At 37.7% G+C, this 19910-nt stretch overlaps 1 protein-coding gene across 1 annotated transcript in view; it reads left to right on the top strand.

Moving 5' to 3' along the window:
- LSAMP (limbic system associated membrane protein) overlaps window positions 1-19910 on the top strand; it is a 658124-nt gene that overhangs the window by 255764 nt on the left and 382450 nt on the right. The gene's annotated exons all lie outside the window — the stretch shown is intronic.

Here is a 19910-nt window from a genome sequence, read left to right as displayed (position 1 = left end):
TCTCAAAATGTCCTAGAGGCTTCTACCCATCCTACCCAGCAACTCACTGTGTTCTCCTAGCAGAAATGAAAAAATGCCCCAGTATCCCTCATGATAGAGATCAAGCCAAGATCCAAATGCTTTAAAACATAAAACACTTCCACAGATGGTTGTGGTTTGCTTTGCAAGCCAGATGGTATTGGTGGAGATGAGATGATGAGGGGAAAATGGGAGGGGGAGGTATAAAGGAGAGGTCCTTTAAAACATCAAGAAGACTTTATACGTCTTTTCTGCCCTTTCATAAAGACTTCATCTGGCAGCCAGATTGCCTTAATGGTCTCCCTAAAAGGGCCCACCCTGGCCTGACAGAGCCAGGCACACACTCGCCAGCTTTGCTTTGCTTCTTTGATACTGTCACATGTCCTTCATTTTCTACGTTTCATTCATTCTCTGCCTTTAAGCTATGAGGATAAAAGTGCCTGGCATTAAAAAACATCAGCTTACATTTTTTAAAGGGGTAGACACTTCATGCAACCTTTGATTTTTTTCTAGGAAAAAAAATGTGAATTTAAGGAGAAACTAGAGAGATTTTTCTGCTTTCTTTTCCCCCTTTGCACATTTCACCCCGAATCTCCCGTTTTCAGCAGTAAGACACAGCAGTGGGTTTAGTACAGGAAAGGGCAGGGGAATGATTGTCTCTTAGAAAGCATTTAAACCACTACAGTGAATAAAAAAAGCCTGAACATTCATTGACTGCTTAACAATGACAAAAGATAATTAGAATGTTTGAAAACACTGCGCTATATTCAACATCTGTTAAACATTGGTTGAGATAGCTGTTTTTAAAATTGGGTGGTGTTGAGGAGGAAAGGTAACCAGCAGAGTAGCTTATAGCCTTCACAATCTATATGAGGGGTACATAGAGATGTCTGAAACCTTGTATATGAAGGAGGGTGTAAACAGTAAAAACCTTATAGCAGAAGGAAACACTATATGATAGAATACCCATGTGTGGAAACACTCACTTAAATAACAAAATGTGGCCATAGGAATATTCTCTAGATTATCTCTCCAAAATAATGAGCATGATCTTAAAATATGGAGGGACACAGAGAATCTGTAAAAAAAAAAAAAAAAAAAAGGACAAGTAGCAATACTAAGGAATGAGAATTGGCCAGAAATGGAGTGCGAATATACAGATGGGGGGGAGGCTGGAATAGGAAATGGTAAGATTTCCTGATAGATAAATGATGCCTACAACAGGTGTTTAGAACCCAAATGAAAAGGAAATGCCAAGGTAATCCTGAGATTTGAATAAGAGCTGATGCTGCAGATATGTATAAATGTGTACAAACCAAACCAAACCACACAATTCTAGAGGGAGAGGAAACAGTGAAGAAATCTATCACCCAGCTATTAAACTCCAGGAGAGAAAACTGTGCCAAAATGTGGGAATTGAAAAAAAAATTAAGAAGACTGCAAAGTTAAGTAAACCACAAGGAACCTGGAAATTCAGGTTAAATGCTTTTTGAGGATCAAACAGACCAAGGGCTGGTGAAAGAAAACAAAACTGTCTGAATAACCAGCAAAGTCAAAGAATCTTTCACTGGAAGAAACCAAAAAAGACATCTTTGGGAGAGAGAAAAACAATTAAGAACTGGAAAATCAACCAACCAGCGCAAGCACCAAGCCCACAAGAAATCCACATAAGAGGATCCTGTGAGAGATACTCAAAATATAATACTAAAAGTGGCTTTCAATCAGGTAGCCAAGTCTTCCTTAGGAACTTGCATGAAGCTCAACTAGGCCCACACTTCAAGGGACAGAATTCTTGGGGAATTTGCAGCACCATTTGATGGTCAGTGTATGAAGAATGGGCTTAGGAGAAAAAAGGAAAATCAGAGAAGCTTATTTAAATATTGACTTCCTTTAGTTATAAAATAGGTCCATAAGTTCCAGTTAGCCAATATTCCATTCAGAGCAATTAGGTAAAATAATGACAAAAATAATTGACTTTCTTACTTCCATACTGGTTTTACCAGTGGCATGCATGATGAAAAGAAGACTCAATCAATGCTCATAAATCGTCCTTTGTTGAGAGAAAGATAGCACAGCTCCTCTAAGTAGAAGTAACATAATAAAACTATTAAGACTCTAAGTTTTCTACATTTAAAAATGATTTCTTAAAAAGCCATATGGGGAAGGGGCACCTGGGTAGCTCAGTCAGTTACCCATCTGACTTTTGATTTTGCCTCAGGTCATGATCTTGGGGTCGTGAGATAGAAGCCGGAGTTGGGCTCCATGTTGAGCATGGAACCTGCTTAAGATTCTCTCTCACTCCCTCTCCTCCTCCCCCCAAATAAAAACCCCAAAATCCATATTGGGAAATATTTTGCTCTTTAAATATGGACCAGGATCTTAACTTAAAAACAGGAAATCAAACATAAAGATAACACACAAAATATTGGCCCAATACAAATGTATACACATTATACTTTTTGTGAGAAAGCCAAAAAGGGAATAATTAGCAATGTCTTCCAAATGATGCCATCATTTTGGGGGTTGTGAAATGCCAGCTCAATGGGAATAAATTGAAATAATCTCCTAAAAGAGACTGTAACTGATCAGAGAAGGGGTAGGTTAGACCCAATATAGGCAAGTCTATGGGGTCAACAAAAGTATAACGAAGGATCTGGAAGCTATTATATGTCATTTTTATACTGATACCATCTGGATTTGATATCAGTAAAGTTATCCAAATTTGGGTATCATCAGATGGGCATTCATAACTAAACACAACAGGGGGGCCTGGGTGGCTCAGTCAGTCAGCATCCAACTCTTGGTTTCAGCTCGGGTTATGATCCCGGGGTCTGTAGGATCAAGCCCTGCATCAGGCTCCACACTCAGTGTTGAGTCTGCTTGTCCCTCTCCCTCTGCTCTCCCCCTCCACTGCAAATAAATAAATAAATAAAATGTTAAAAAAAAAAAAAAAACCAACTAGACAAAACAGAACCTTGCTTTTGTTTAGCTGAACTGCATGTGACAAAATAGAGCTATACAGAAAGTGGAGAGTGAGTTAAAGGGCCAAAGGAATGGGAACGCAGCTGTATGGAGACCAACCACATGGAGAGAATGAGACTCATTAGTTAGAATAGAGGAAAGCTGAGCTGAGATGGAACCATGATGGAAGTGTTTAGTGAGAACACCACTTTTAATAGAGCATGGTACACCAGCATTATGGGACACCCCTGAAAATATGAAAAAGGTAATTTTAGGACAAGTAAAAATAAGCTACATTGTATATGATATATTTTAAATCTTCAAGTGGTAAATACTAAATATATGAACAATGTAGTAAAGGATGTGTATGATTTCAAGGATGCTAGTTCCAAAATTGGTTTTTAGTGGCAGGAAGAGGGAAAATGTGAATGTTCAACTTTAAAATTGAAAATTACACCCTTTCACATTTGATTCCTTGGCATCTCTGTCAACCAAAGGATATTCTCTACTGGGTTGGGATTTCACTTTTGGTTTGTTGTTTCAGGGCTTGAATTCCCAAAGGATTATGGGGAAAATATCAAGAGGTCAGATGACCAATACTATGAAGCTTCAAATATACTTTTTGGTGAAGCTGATGAGGGACTCCATTAACAAATAACAATATTTTATGTATTTTCTCCTGTCCTATGGCAGCCCCTTCTCTAGTCTCCAGCCTTTAAATTATGCTATATCCCATTACACAATCATTTTGTTCATCTCCCTACCTGTTTAGTGACTGGAAAGACAACTAAAACATGAAAAATGATACAATTTGGGGCGCCTGAGTGGCTCAGTCATTAAGCGTCTGTCTTTGGCTTAGGTCATGGTCCCAGGGTCCTGGGATTGAGCCCCGCATTGGGCTCCCTGCTCCGCGGGAAGCCTGCTTCTCCCTCTCCCACTCCCGCTGCTTGTGTTCCCTCTCTCGCTGTGTCTCTCTCTGTCAAATAAATAAAATCTTTAAAAAAAAAAAGATATAATTTTTCCATAACTTAATAAAAGTGATGTTGCAATATATATTTGATAGAACATAGAAGAGGGAAGAAAAAAAAGAAAGAGGAAGAAGAGGAAGAGAGGGAGATGATAGATGGATCTATCGTAAGGTTACATAGTTAACAGGTGGTATTCCAGGCAATATATAGAGCTAACAGAAAAAAAGGATTTTTGGGAACCAAAATGCTATTGACTCAGCTCTGTATGATTATTTTTGGATTGGTATGTTCATAATCCAAATTTCTAATCAATTTCTCTCTCTCCCATCATGTTCCAGCCTCTGTCCTTAACTTCCTCCCTGTTTTCCTACACATAGATCCATATTTCAAAATACTTCCAAGTGCTGCACATTTACATCTACATGGATGCCTCTGCACGTACATACAACACATTCCTCAATCTTTCCTACTTATTGGCAATAGACTCTATTGCCCCAAATCCCAATTACCTCAGTTCAGAATGTCTGAGATATTTTTGACTTCCCCCTTTTTCCTAGTTTTCATATCCCATTCAGTTACCTAGTATATTGATTCTATCATCTTGAAACTACCCTTTATATCTCTTCTCCATTTTCCTCTCAGATTCAGTGTAATGTGGTGATCAAGAGTGCAAGCTCTGGAGTTCACTGGTACATATCCTTGTATTTCATAGCCTGGTCTTCCCACTTATTGCATCTGTCATCTTGGGCAAGTGACTGAACGCTTTGCCTCAGTTGTCAAAAATGTAAACTGAAACATAGTGATAAACCATCTCATAGGATTATGTTCAAGTTTAAATTAGTTAATACATGCAATGCTTGATAAATTTAGTTATAATTGCGGTGGTGTGGTTGTAGTAGTGATGATGATGATGATGATGATGATGATGGTGGTGATGATGAAGATAATGATGATTTCAGAGTCATCTAATCTTTCACAAGACCCAATTTTCTAATGGGTCCCCAGATACCGCTTTTTGTTCTCTCAAGTCTGGCCTTCATGCTTCTACCAGAGTTGGAATCCTACAGCACATCTGATAATGTTTTTCCTCCTGCTCAAAGCCTTATTGTTATAGGAAGGCTCCCATGTCTATTAACATGGTATTTAAGGTCCTATTTTACTGAGACTCAGTATCCTACTATACTTTCCTTTTGCTCAGATGGCCATTTTCCTCCCTACCCCCACATGCCCTACTTGTTCTTTTCCAAATGTGTCCTAAGTAATCATATCTATTTTTCTTTTTAATATTCTGATTATTAGGGATCTCTTTCTATCCAGGCTTTGCCTGTTATAATCCTTTCCAGGTCTTCAGATCAAAGATGTTATCCATTCCTAACATCTAAATATCAATACTAAATATTACTAAGTTTTAATACTAAAATCAACAACTGTCATTTATTAATTGAATGTTAACAGTGTACCGGGAATTCTGTACCATTAGGTAAGCACTATTTCCTTTAGAGATAGGAAACTTATACTCTACAGTGTAAAGTAACTTAGTCAAAAATCACCCAACCAGAAAGTTGGGAAGACCTGGATGTTTCTGAGTCCAGAACCAATATGCTCTTACTAACCCATTACACTGCCCTGACTTCTGTGCAAGTGTTTATTTCCCATTCAACATTCTTCGCCATTTCCCCAAATTAAAAATCTCTCTAAGCTCTGTTGTACCTGGACATATCTCCAGCAGCCCATGCTGTGCTTTCAGTACAATAAACAAACAATCATGGTAAATTGAGTTGACTTTCCCTGGTGTAGCCAAAAGTGTGTATGGCCATGATAGAGGTGTGGGATGCTATATTAGCTTTACCCCCATGCTTCATTCATTCTGTCCCTAGAGGTCAAATATAGATAGTCCCTAATTTCAAAATATATCAAAACTAACAGCCCACATCTACCTTAGTCTTGAGTTCTATCATGGAGTCAAATTTGGAAACTCAAAGATACTGAAAAGAGGTGTAATGTTTTATGTGGATATAAACATTCAGAGACCAACAATCAGACAATAGTGACTATTAACCCACCCCACCCCATGTTTCTTGTCTGTTACAGATCTCTCTCATTAAATAGTCAAAAGTTATTGTGATGATAAGGTCTAAGTCTCTTCATCTTTGTCTTACCAATGTATAGCACAATGCCTGGCATATAGTTAAAAACTTAAGACATATATTTTAAACTTAGAATATATAGGGGTGCCTGGGTGGCTCAGTGAGTTAAGCTTCCAATTCTTGGTTTCAGCTAAGGTTGTGATCTCATGGGTTATTAGGTTGATGCTCTGCATTGGGCTCTGCCTCAGCAGGGAGTCTGCTTGAAAGAGTCTCTCCCTCTGCCCCACCCCCCACTTGTTCTCCCCCCCCTTTAAAATAAGTAAATCTTTTTTAAAAATTAGAATATATAAAAATATACATTACCATGCTCAACTCCCCCTCCCAAAACTTAGATTCTGTAGGTCTAGTGTGGGGCTCAAGCATCTCTATCAAAAAACAGACAACAACAAAAACCCAGGTGACTCTTCAGTGCCTTTTATCCTCATTCTATTTAGAAATGATATTAGGATGGGCACCTGGGTGGCTCAGTAGGTTAAAAGTCTGCCTTCAGCTCAGGTATGATCCCAGAGTCCCAGGATCAAGACCTGCATCGGGTTCCCTGCTCAGACGGGAGTCTGCTTCTCCCTCTGCCCCTCACCCTGTTCTCATGCTCTCTCTCTCTCAAATAAATAAGTTAAAAAAGAAATGATATTAGGCAAGATTTGCTCTAGACAGTCTTGTTGTCTTCCCTTACCTTTCCTTACTCTCTCTTCACACACATGCAGACACCTACACTGAAACCATCCGGTGCCATCTAGAGGCATTTCCATAGCATCCTGTCATAGCACTTACAGTACTTTCTTCTAACTGCTTATTGTAACTGGCATATTCTTCCATTAGACTACAGGGTTCATGAGGGCAAAGACCATTTTCATTTTTTTCAGTGTCTTATCTTTGGTGTCCTGCACAGTGCCGAACTATACATGAAGTCCAATATATATTCAGTATAAAATGGAATATTTTAATGAACAGAAAAATGAAGTAATGAATTGCTAGAATGCGTTATCTATTTTCCTGTAGAAAATATATATATATATTTTTTTTTTATGAAAAGAACTGTAGGAATGGCTGAAGTAGTATCTCACAGCACCGGTTATTTGGCTGCATCATTGGCCTCAGAGGTTTCATGAATGTTCTTGGAGTTGACCAGTATCTACCAGTTTATTTCCATGGGAAAATGATTTCCAGCTCCTTTAAATTAAAAGAACTTTCAAACATGACACATTGAGGGCCTACCTGTATAGAGCAGGCAGGCGATTCTCACTGAAGCTGAAATATAACATGTTCTACTCATCTTTAATAAAGTTGGTATCTCATCATCTCTGAATTTCCTTCCACAAGTGTTGTGTAACAATGGCCCTAAAAGCAATCATTACATAGAATGAAATGCAGTTGCCTGGGAAAACTTTACACAAATACAGATTCCTGAGTTACACAGGAGATTTTCATTTGGAAAATCTGTGGTAGGATTTGTAAATTAAATTTTTAGACCTCCTCCTGAGGAAAATAGATGCATGGACAGGCAATCAGAGTCTTGGGTCACAGTGGCTATGAGGTTGAGAGTCTGGTGTTTGAGAAACATGGCTCTCTACTTCAGGATATTGTGATGAATGATAAAAACAATTGAAAGGGCTTTGGGAAAGTAAGGGGGCATGCAAATGCCAAGCATTTAGGAGTATGGTAATATTTTTACTTTGTATCAGTTACACTGATGTCATTATGCAATATTTGCAAGGGCTTTTGATATTGTGAGTGATGGGCATGCTTAGGGAACTGAGGTGCACTTGGGATGTCCTAAGTTGTTATAGACATAAACTTTCTCTGTAGATATGAAATCAGATATTTTTACAACAATTACACCAGTTCAAAACTCATTATCAGTGTCCCTCACATTAACTTTTACATTTGAGCCCAACAACTGGCAAACTATGTATTGAATAGCACCTTTCACTGTGGTTTGGAAATCTGTCCTTTGTTACTGTGTTAGTACAACTTTCGTGAAGAGAAGAATAAGAAAGTTAAATAATGAACCAGATAAGACTACTTGAATTATTGTGCAGTGTTTTAATTTTTAAAGATAAATTATAACTGGATACAGCAGGCTAACTAGGAAACTTCTGCATAAATGAAAGACTAAGGACTTAAAGAATTACTTGAAGTACAAAACACTTTGAAAATCATCTTGGACTATTCTTGGCTCATTTTCAGCAGCACCGATTTGCTTTTTTGGGGGGGGGCGCTGGGGAGAGAGAGTGTGCAGATGAATGGGAGAGGGTCAGAAGGAGAGAATCCCAAGCAGACTTCCCCCTGAGCGCAGAGCCCACGTGGGGCTCAATGTCACGACCCCAAGATCATGACTTGAGCCGAAAGCAAGAGTAGGTCGCTCAACTGACTGAGCCACCCAGATGTCCCTTTTTTTTTCTTTTTAAGATTTTATTTAGAGAGAGAGTTCAAGATGGGGGGAAGGGGTAGAGGGAAAGAGACAGAGAGAACCCTAAGCAGACTCTGCACTGAGCACAAAGCCCAATGCAGACTCAATCTCATGACCCTGAGATCATGACCGAGGTCAAAAATCAAGAGTCAGATGCTTAACTGACTGAGCCACCCAGGTGCTCCTACTGTCTTTTTCTTGAGCAGATCTCTCAGTATTCTACAAACCATATTCATGGATCACTTAACCCACCTTCAGATGCAGCCATGTTCAAGGTAAAGAGTAATAGCTACATCATAGCACTGGCCCACAAAACACCACATCAAGATATTATTCTTTCCTCACACGGTTAAAGGGATTTGTAATAATGACAAAAATGATAGCTATGCATTTTATTATGCTGTTGCTTTGCCCTACTTACAGACCAGAGGTGTGATTTGGTAACAAAAACATAACTTTTTTAAGTATCAAAAGAATTAGCTCATAAAACTACTGATCATCAAATCCAGTCATATCTCATATTTACTCCTTCTTAACTTCCTCAGCCATGAAGATGAGTAATTTATTACATCTTAAGGGGATTTTCTGATCACTATAATAACCAAAAGCAGTCTCAAGTGAGCTATCCATGTTCTTCATCTTCCCAGAAGTCTTCTTGATGGGACAGCTCTTCTCAGCCATGACAGGTACTTAACTAATTTAGCACCATCTCTAATCTTTGGGTTTAAAAATATATATATAGTACAAAACATCTGGAACAAGAAACCTAAATCTTCAAACCTTCATATCTTCAGGTTCTGGTAATGCACTCTCATAGCATCATGTATTTTGCCTATCTTTTCCTTATCACAATTGTAATCAAGTGTTCATCTGAGCAGTTAACCTGCTCGATATCTGTCAGCTGCCTCAAGTGAGCTCTAAGTTCCTTGAGGGCAGGGACAATGTCTATCTAATCCAGGGGTACATCCCCAACACAAAGCACGGTACCTGACATTTGTTCATTGTACCTAACCCCTCTGATGTCCTGGGGACTAAGTATTTGGTTATAATCTTTAAAACATTTGTCATATGAAAAAAATTATTGACTGAAAATGAGTGAACATCTCCAGACCTGCGCCCAAGCTGTTTGTTATAATACTATTAAAAATATGCTAGATCGATCTAGAACAAGTACAAGAATGCTATTAAAAAAATTAAATAAAGAGACTGAGAAGTCAAAAAAGTATTTCTTTCCAGCAGCAATTGGTTAGGTATAATTTTATTACATTTTTCTGACATTAATTTCATTGGGGACTATCAAACGTGCTCATTAATCATTTGTCCCCTCCTCCATCTTTTTGAAATTCATCTTCCAATGCGCAGGTATCAAGCATAGACGGGGTTTCTCATGGAAGGTGCTTGAGTACAGAAATTATGCCCCCAGTGATGTTACTAGTGTATCTCTTTTGTAGAGCTGAGGAACTGGATAGGAGGAAATGACCGTAGATTAAACTGCTTCCAGGAAATGTCTGCAAAGGTTTTTGTGGTCATAGCCTAGAGCAGCAGGAGCAGACAGGAGGTAGCCTTGGTCTGGAAGTCCTTATTTTCAATCTGTTTGACTATAGTCTTGGAGAAATGTAAGCTATGATGCAATCATAGGGATCATTCTTCAGGAAGTGGGAGGAGGCCACTGCTGTCAAGAGGCTTTTTTTTTTTTTTTAAGGATTAAAAACTGGGTAGCTGAGACCCTTGCTTAGGCACCAGAATACAACACCTTTTCATGAACTAGAAAGTGATTAAAACTTGATTTGATAGATTCCCAAGGATTCAGACTGCTTCAGGAGACGGGGGCAGTGGGAAGAAAAGACCAGGAGACCAGATAGCACTTAAAGGAGCTTTGGGTAGGAAGTTTTTACCAAGAAAGAACTGATAGTTTTGTCAAAAAATGCCCCCTTAGTATCTCCTTTATCTGTTTAATTTTAAAATTTAACTGTTTTATCATTATGTATTTTGGAGGCTAAAATAGTCAGGTGAGAAATGGACTTGGTTTATTTTGGACTCCCAAGTGCCAAGAATGTGTTCCTTTTTTCATTGGTAGCCTTTTTTGGGGGGAGCAAAATATCTGTTACCCACATATCTTAATTCATCCTACTTCTTCTTAGTATTTATAACAAGCACCCCCTCATCCATCCTGCCCTTCCCACTCTCTCTACCATCTCCCTGGTTTACGTAATAAGGCTGAAATTAATTATAAACGCCCCTTATCTGATCTGTTTTAAGTCTCTTCCTTTTTGCATGCATGTGTGTGCACATGCAAGCATGTACAAGTATGCATGCCCACACACACATACACATATACTCAGGACAGTCAGTACGACTGCCCTTAAAGACAGATGTGATTATGTACGAACCCTGCTTTCAGTGTTTTCTCATTTAAAATCTAAACTTCTCTCCTACTTTTAAGACTCTCCATTGATTTTCCTTCCAGTATAAACTCTGATAGAATTTAACATGATCTGCCACATATCCTAGCAGCTTGTTATGGAAGCATTATCCTCTCTATCTAGATTGTGAACTCCCACAAGTCAGAGACCATGTTTTATTGATTTCTGCATCTCTATAATAACTAAGATGTGATTTTCACATAGTAGGTGCTCAGTAGATGGATGACTGTTTTCAGCGATTTTTGAGGGTGATCTCATCTAGGCCATTAGAAGAATCTGATAAAATTATCCCCCTTTTCTTCCCTGTGAGATGAATTTTTACAAAAACCTTCAATAAGATTTATTACAGTTCTCATCCCTGGACCGTTCTTAAGGAACTGTTTTTATTTATTACAATTTTTTTTTTCTATTTACACTCTCCCGTGATCTTGCTCACATGGGGACATTTCCCATTGTAAAATGCACACAAAAACCCTTTCACTACATTATAAAAACTTCCTGACCCATTTTATAATTATTGAATCTCAAGAGGGCTATATCATGCCTGCCTTGTGGGAGATTTCTTATGTATTCATATACTCTATAGTACATGGATTCTTATTTACTTTGATCAGAGTGAAGTGTTTCCCCCTTTGATTCTGGTCTAGTTTCTCTTGTCACTTATAAAACGTGGGATCCAAAAATCCCTTATTCTAAATCTCTGAGACATACTACAATTCAGAAATGTCAGCCTCAGGAATTACTCTGCAGTCAGTGTTGCATATAAAGCTGCAATCCAAATACACAAACACTGCACTTTAGAGCTGCAATGCACTTCTTGAGTCTTTCAGAGTAGTGGTTTTAAACTATATCCCCATGACTGTTAGCATTCTTGAAAGACTTCTGAAGATGTTACCTCAGAAGAGCTGCAACTTTTGCCAACTTTGCTTTTATCTATCTTGTATAACTTGGGTTCCAAGTAAGATTTTACTTTGGAAAACAGCATCCACAACAACATTTCCAAAGCTTTAAAAACAATGAAATCAACTATATCAGAGGATAAGAACAAAGGGATGGAAACCGGATACTAACCGTAAACAGTCCTTCAAATATCAGAAGCTTTTTAACACCCATTTCTAATTTTTCTTAACACCCATCCCACCTGTAAGTCACTTACGGAGGCAGAATGTTATTGCTTTCTTTCACACCCACTTCCCCCTCCTAAAATGGTTCAAGATTCTATGAGTATTTTCTGAGTACCTCTATGTGCCAGACATTAGATATATTGCTAGTTATAACTAGTTCAAACAAACAAACAAAAATTAGATAGGTCCCTGCTATAGCCTGAATATTTGCATTTTCCCAAAATTTGTATGTTAAATTTGAATTCACAAAGGTGATGATATTAGTAGACGGGGCCTTTGGGAGGTGATTAGGTCACTGGGACAGAACCCTCATGAATGGGACTAGTGCCCTTGTAAAAGAAGCCTCAAGACAGATCCCTTTTCTCTTCCACACTGTGGGGATACAGGAAGTCTGCAACCGGGAAGAGGGCCCTCACCTGACTATTCTGACACCCTGATCTTGGACTTTCAGCCTCCAGAACCATGAGAAATAAATTTCTGTTGTTTATATGCCACCAGTTTCTGGTATTTTGTTATAGCAGCCTGAACCTGATTGGACTAAGACAGTTCCCTAACCACATGTACCTTTTTATTTAGTGAATATTACTTTTTGATAGCCATTATTTCTGATACTAAGGAAGAACCTTTGGTTGCTTGGTTGATTGGTTAGTTGTTTGCTTGTTTGGTTGGTTGGTGCATCCATTTATTAATTTGACAAGTAAGATTGTGTCAGTGGTTACATTGAGACTGGGCAAGATCATGAAATGCTGTTAATTGTTCTTAGATATTTAACACTCTGTCAATGATGTACTATACTCCGATTTTAACATGGGGTGGTTACTTCCACATTAGCCCTGCACTTAGCATTTCCTTTTCATTTTTCTTTTGTGTCTCTTTTTCTGCAGACTTATACCTTCTTGCCTCTTTTGAGGGCCAAAATTATTTCTCATCCATCTATGAATTGCTCCATTCCCTACTGTTTCTAGTGCAATTATTTGCATGTATAGGGTACTCAATGATATGTCTGAAAATACCAGTTATTATATGTCTGCATTTCTGACTCTCCCAGTGAGGAAGATGATTGAAATATTGCAGGGTTTTTTTGTGCCCCTGCCAAGCTCTGTCAAGGTGGAGAATTATTTTTAGCAAGAATATTATATCATGAATTCCTGTATCAAACAAAGGGTTAAAACTGAGTGACCTCCAAAGCTTCTTCCACCTCTTAATTTTTATGATTCTGTGTTATTGCACAAGGGTGCAATTTTATAAACAGAAAAATAAGTTTGCCTTTGGGTGTTGGCTTTCACATCCTTCAATTTGAGTTTTCATTGGATTTACTATAACCATTAGCACAATGTTCTTTGCATTGTCCTGAAAGTCAGGAAACTTGGCTCTGCCTCTTAGCACAGTAGTGCCTTCATTATGAGCCATCCTGCAAAGATGCCTGCTTGCACCTTTATGACATCCACTTTGACCCAGTCTTTTGTTGTTGTTGTTGTTTGTTTTTGCTTTTTCCAGAAAAAAAGGGAATCATTCTAAGATGTGTGTATATGTGATTCTATTTGTGTATGCACACGTGCTGCCACAGGTCTGTTTCCTCTTCATATTCCTCAGGCATATACCTCTTATATACTCATTTAATCCATGTTTATTTAGTACTTCCTGGATTCCTATATTGTTCTAGATGCTTTGGTAAAGCCAAAGAAATAAGAGGACATGTCCTAGGCTTTGCAGAGCATAGTCTAATTAGAAAGACCTAAAAATACTAGAGAATGAGAATCTCAGATGTTTTGAGACAAGTTGGATATACCATGAGAAAGGATCACTACATAGGCTAAAGAATGGTTCCAGTGGTGAATTATTTATTAAGGAAGAACTCTTGGAGTCTAGACTTGTCATATTGATGGAGAGGCCATTTATGAAGGTGGGTAGTAGAGGAATGACAATAGCCAACACAAAAAAGTGAGATACCAAAAGAATAAGGCCAGGTGATGGGAAATGGGTTGAAACAAAGGATAACCCACATAGTCTAGTTCCAAGACAAGAATGGAAAAGAGAGTGGAGATGGGAAAAACAAAGGTGATTTTGAAAGAAGATTAGTAGAGCTTGTATACAATGTGATTGACAACAGGAATCCATTCGACATGATATGGGTTAAGTAAATATTGTATTTGAGATAGACTTAGCTATATGTAGAGGAGCAGAAAGATAAGAAAGCCATCTGAAAGTTGGACACAAAAATCTCCCCGTGGCTCATTATCATGGTTGTGGAAATGAAAGAGGGGGGGCAAATATGGTTGTGGAAGTGACGGAGACAGGATAAATATGAGATATGACTGGATTTGATGACCAATAATTTTATAAGCTAATTCTTTTAGTGCTTTTTAGCAAAGTTATGTTTTCTTAGTGCATACTGCCTCTGGTCTATGAGTAGGGCAAAAGAATGAGCATAATAAAAGACATAGCTATTATGATTGCTATTATTATAAAATCCCCTTGAAGATTTGAAGAGAGAATAAAAGTCTTAATGTGATGTTTTATGGGCCAGTACTATGTTAAACAGCTATTACTTTTTACCCTAAGGTGGCTGCATACTGAAGATGGGTGAAGTGATACCCAAAGATATGGCTTGTTAGAATGTGTAGGGATCAGCTCAAATTAAAGACACCATATTAATGCAAGGTGTCATTACCAATAGTCATAACCGTATTGGTTGTTTTTGTTGTCTTGGGAAGTTTATAAGAACTAATTGCAATGGTTGCTCATACTGTAGCCATAAGCTGTAAGAAATAATCTTTTGAGTCATAATATTAAGTATGTCCAAAGGCAGCTAAACAGCCTTTGGAAATAAATGAGACTGCTTTGATTTTTACCTGTGACAATGCACAAATCTGGCATTTTCTGATTTGGAAAAGTTCTGAGTCTGGAAATTAAACTGTCAGACTTGAAAAGTATGAGAATGTGAGGACCAAAAGCTGTTTAATCAAAGTGCTAGATACTTTTTCAAAAGGGGTAGGAAATAGATTGTCCAATAACAATGTAACCGTGCAAAGTGCATCTTTTGAACAAGGAAAGATGGAAGAAGAAGAAGGGTAGAGAAATAGTAGAATGCTTTTCCAATGGTTAAGAAAGAGAAAATGTTTCTTTCTCCTTTTCACCTATTATGCCAGAATATCAACTGTTAAATAAACTCTATCTTTACCTTCAATTAAAATACCTGCCTTTAAAATTCTTTTTTAATCCAATAATGCAAGTTTGGGGTTTTAAAAATATTCGATGGGAGATCAAAAACATATTATATACATCATAAAAAGATAGAGATAGACGGATTTCATCTTTAAGTTTAAATAGTTCTATTCCTGCTGTAAAGAAAGTAATGACAGATTTACATATCTTTCAAGTCCTGAATTATTAGTGGTACTGGATTGTGAGTTCTAGAGTTACTATTAATGTTTTTCTAGTAGATCTTTGTTATCCACAAGTTGATCAGTGTGTAGCCACTTAACTGACAGACTGAAAAGGTCACAGTACATATCATGCTCTATTATTTCAATAAGGTTTGGGAGGAGTGAGAGAAATGCAGTAGGATTTACTACAAATAGGGGCTTCCTCTACTTAACCAGTGTTTGGGACAGCTAACCTGGCTCTTTTAACTAACAAAATTCATGCATGTTGAAATAAGTAGATATTAAGATTTTTGAGAATTTAGTAGATGGCATTATCGACAGTTTACTTGACTCTTTAGGTCTTACTTGAGAAGATAGAACTCTCTTCTCTCCTTTCAATCATTCCTCTTCCTATTTTCCAGTAGTCACTGTAAGTGTGGAGACTTTATTCTGTTTCCTATATGGGGGTGGGGGGAGACACTTCACTCAGCAATGCCAGTGTAAACAAACTGATCCTCACTTTTAGGTTATAGAGCAAAGCTTCAATCCTGACACACCACATCGATAACACTGATGATTCTGGAAGCAAGCCTTCTTGAGAGAATATTTGAGAGCAACTACATGCTTACATTTCTATCCCATATCCTCTTTACAATATTGCTAGCAACTTCCTTGGGAGTTTTCAAATGCTCTTAAACCTAGGTTTGCAGTTGTCTTTATCTTCACTGCATTTTCTCATCTCTAGTACAAGTTTAAACAAAAAATATCAGTTTTTGGTAAGCCCCAGTAACAAATTCCAGATATTTGTATCTGGTCCCTATGGATATTTTTATATCTATGGAAGTGAGAGATGCTGATAATTAAGGTAGAAGAACTTAAAGACTTTTGACAAAATTTGAAAGAAAAAACCTTAAGACAATGGAATTGCTAAATACCCACTTTTACTTCTCACTTATTCTGCCTGGTGAAATTTTAACTCTTTTTGCCACCAAATTATGGAGGGTAGTGAACACACAAACAGGCAGCTACAATCACTATATCCTCAGAGGTCCTATGTTTATTCACCAACCCATAACGAAATACTTGCCCAGTATCTGACAGGATATAGATCAATTAATACTTATAGAATAAATTTGGAGGGAGAGTGTAATCTACCTATTCTGCATCTTTATTGTGTTGATGGTTACATAACTGAATGCATTTTTCAAAATTAATAGAACCATACACCAAATTAATTTATTGTATGTAAATGTTTTTGTTGAGTACACACTCACCTCTTAAAGGATCCATGCTTGTTCATTCACTCCTTTATTCATCAGACATTTCTTGAGGAACCACAGTGCACTGGGCACTGTGTTCAATTCTAAGGAGATACAGATAAATAATCTCTTCCCCTCCCCCCAGGACTTTGTCTCCTTCTCCACTTAGTTTTTATAGTCCTTTCTCTCGTAGTTCCATTTTGTTGTTGACCTTACCTCACTGGAGCCCAAGGATCTTTGTTCCTTAGAGGACAAGAGGGCTCAAATGTTCTGAATCTTGAGCTCAGATGCTACAGCAGACTTCAGATGACTCAAGACTAGAATATAGTCCTATTTCAGTGATATCATGGTTGACAAGTAGTTTTACACATATATTTAAAAAAAATACTTGCTGACAAAAGTATGTTTCATATTCAAAATAATAGATAAAAAATAAAATCATCAGGTAGTGTTCCCTGTAGTTCAGTCAGTAGATCTTCATTTTGGGAGAAAGGTAATGTGGTGATGTTATTAAGTAAAATACGGATAGAAAGAGTGTTAGTACTTTGAGTGTGGTGATCAGACTTGGTTGCCTACCTGATGTAATTCAGTTTTGTTAAAATTTCCATTCACCCACATGATTCAGTGAAAAGTGACCTTTCCTCTAGCTCATAAACTGTGATTAATTTAACCAATTCCTCTTCTCAGTGATTGGTTTTCTGAACCACTATTTCATTCTGCACATGACCCAATTCTGGCCAATGAGATGTGAGAAAAAAAAAAAACTGCTGGGAATTTTTTTAGAGAGTATTCTTACACTTGAGTATTGAACTCACACAGAAAGGAGGAAATTGCTGGGAACCACAGAGAAGCAAAGCCAACAATCTGACACATCCCTCTGGAGCCTATCCCACCTTTTTATGTCTTGTTACATGAGATAATAAGCATCCTTTTTATCTAAATCCTATATCAGGATTTTCTCTTGTTTTACAGTCAAAAGCATCCAAGCACTTATTAATATATTGAATGCTAATCCCACTCCTCATCACATAGCAAGTATGTTACCTATATTATTTTATGTAAATCTCACAACTTAAAATAGGTTTTATTATACCCCTATCCAGACTGAAGGTTAGAGAGACTAACTAATTTGCCACAATCATACAGCACGTTAAGAGTCAGAGGCCAGTATACTGGACTCTGGAGCCCATGTTCTTAAACACCCTGCATGACTGTCTTTCCCAATCACAAAATTATTCCATTATAATAATCCATTTATCCAATGTCTGTAACACAAAGCAAGTTTTACCTTTTGTAATAGGAAATCCACAAATAGAGAAAGATAGTTCTATCCCTATCTCTATCAAGCCTTAAGTCAAACAGTAGACATATAGCAAGTGCATTACACTATCTATCTTATGCCACTAAGCAATTAGATTGAATCAAAAATACGCGTCTCATCTGACTGATTTCAGTTAGAAATGTTAAGGCAATTAATAGCAAAAATGTTGACATTTTTCGTACTTTTTCTTTGCTTTTAATGCAGGTTGAAAATTATTTCCAAATTGAATTTTATTTAGTTATGCTTACTCATATGGCTAGTCTCATATATATGTATATATGATATAAGTATATATATGATATATATATATATATTTATTACATTGCCTTATTGCAGAGGAAGATGAAAGATTTTGATGCCTGAAAAATGTAAATATTATGGTGAAAGCACACATGCAAACAGAAGAAACATAAGAAATGGATTGAAGTCTAACAGGAGAGCTGGCTGTATGATCATGATTTCTCACAGATGAGGCATAAGCCCATCGATTATCAATAGCTGTGGGCTTTGGCTAAGTAAGTCGTCAGTGCCCACCATTGGTGTTTACAGCCTGTATGTAACAAAAGGCACAAGCTTTACTCAAACTCACACCCATTTATTTTAAAAATGTACTGATCAGGCGGCAAGCATTAGATGAGTCTAGTTTCACAAGACCCATTGACAGTAATCAACAGCATGCGTAGGGAGAAAAACAAATCAAATTTTTAAAACCTTTCAGCTGAAATCATCAGTAATTCTTCTGATCCTACAAATAATGGGATGAGTTTAAAGAAACAGAGTTATCATTTGGGGGTTTGCTTTTAAAATGAAGAACAAGGCTACCAAAAGAACTTTAATTTCTGGAGGTCCTTTCTCCTAAAGCAGTGATGGCTTTCTCTGCAGAGAGTGGAGAGCATTGCTGCGCTCCAGACTTCCTGGAAACACGCAAAGGACTGTGTTATTCACTGCTACACCTCTTGTGGTGGGAAGCAGAGAAAGAGAAGGGTGTGCACTGGGAGTGAAGCAGGCTCTGGGAGGTTAATATATGGCAAATGCCTCAGGCCCTGTGCTCAGACCTCGCCTGAGCCTGTCTTTCTCATTCTGTTTTCTGGTTGGAATGTAAACTGGAATATAGAAAAGGGTCTTTAAGAACAATTGTTGCACTCCTAGATTCGCTACAGGCAGTTTAGGGGAAAAAACAATTGAAGTTTGGGTGTTTCTTGCCTTTTCCGTTTTTCTCCTATGCATTTTCCTGACTGGTTAAGTGTAGGGAGTAAAACTATTTGGTCAACAAATCAGTTTTAAAGTCTTCTATATCTGTTCCCTTTAAGAGAGTTCCATTCTAGAAAAAGATACCAGTAAGACAGCAGAATTAGATTTAGTGTTTAGAAGTGTATAATGAGTCGTATAGTGCTTTTTGGTAATTAAATTAAGAAACTGAACGTACAAATATCTTAGCTAATCCATAATGGCTCCTTGATTTCCTCTAACTTATTAATCACTAGTGCTGGAATTTTAGGCATCAGTGGGGGAGATGTTCGGGTCATTGAGACTGCCCCCTGCCCTGTCAACTTACACCACAGGGGTGAGAAGGTATTGCATAGCCAGGGGTATCCCAATTAGTCTTGTCAGGATTCAGTAAGTTAATGCTCAGAGATCAGGTATACGCAGGAAAAAAATGCCTCCCTCCACATGACTTTTGGGGGACCTTCTTAGAACTGGTAAACATCAAAATCATCTCATTAAGATTTTACATCCTGGTTCTGGGACGAATGTCTATCAGAGGTTTACTTGGCAGTCATGGTGAGGCATGGATTGATTGGAACAAAACTGACAATAAAATGATGGATTTTTTTTCCTTCATTTCACATGTAAATTAATGTCCTTTGATTCTTGGGAAATGCAGCCACAGTTCTGCCACTCCCTGTGGCACAG

Source organism: Mirounga angustirostris, unplaced genomic scaffold (assembly GCF_029215605.1).
Source record: "Mirounga angustirostris isolate CCGP_5_RB_7025 unplaced genomic scaffold, mMirAng1.0.hap1 SCAF_1, whole genome shotgun sequence".
NCBI lineage: Eukaryota > Metazoa > Chordata > Mammalia > Carnivora > Phocidae > Mirounga > Mirounga angustirostris.
The sequence above is the reverse complement of the archived record's forward strand: the minus strand, read 5'-3'. Positions and strand labels throughout refer to the sequence as shown.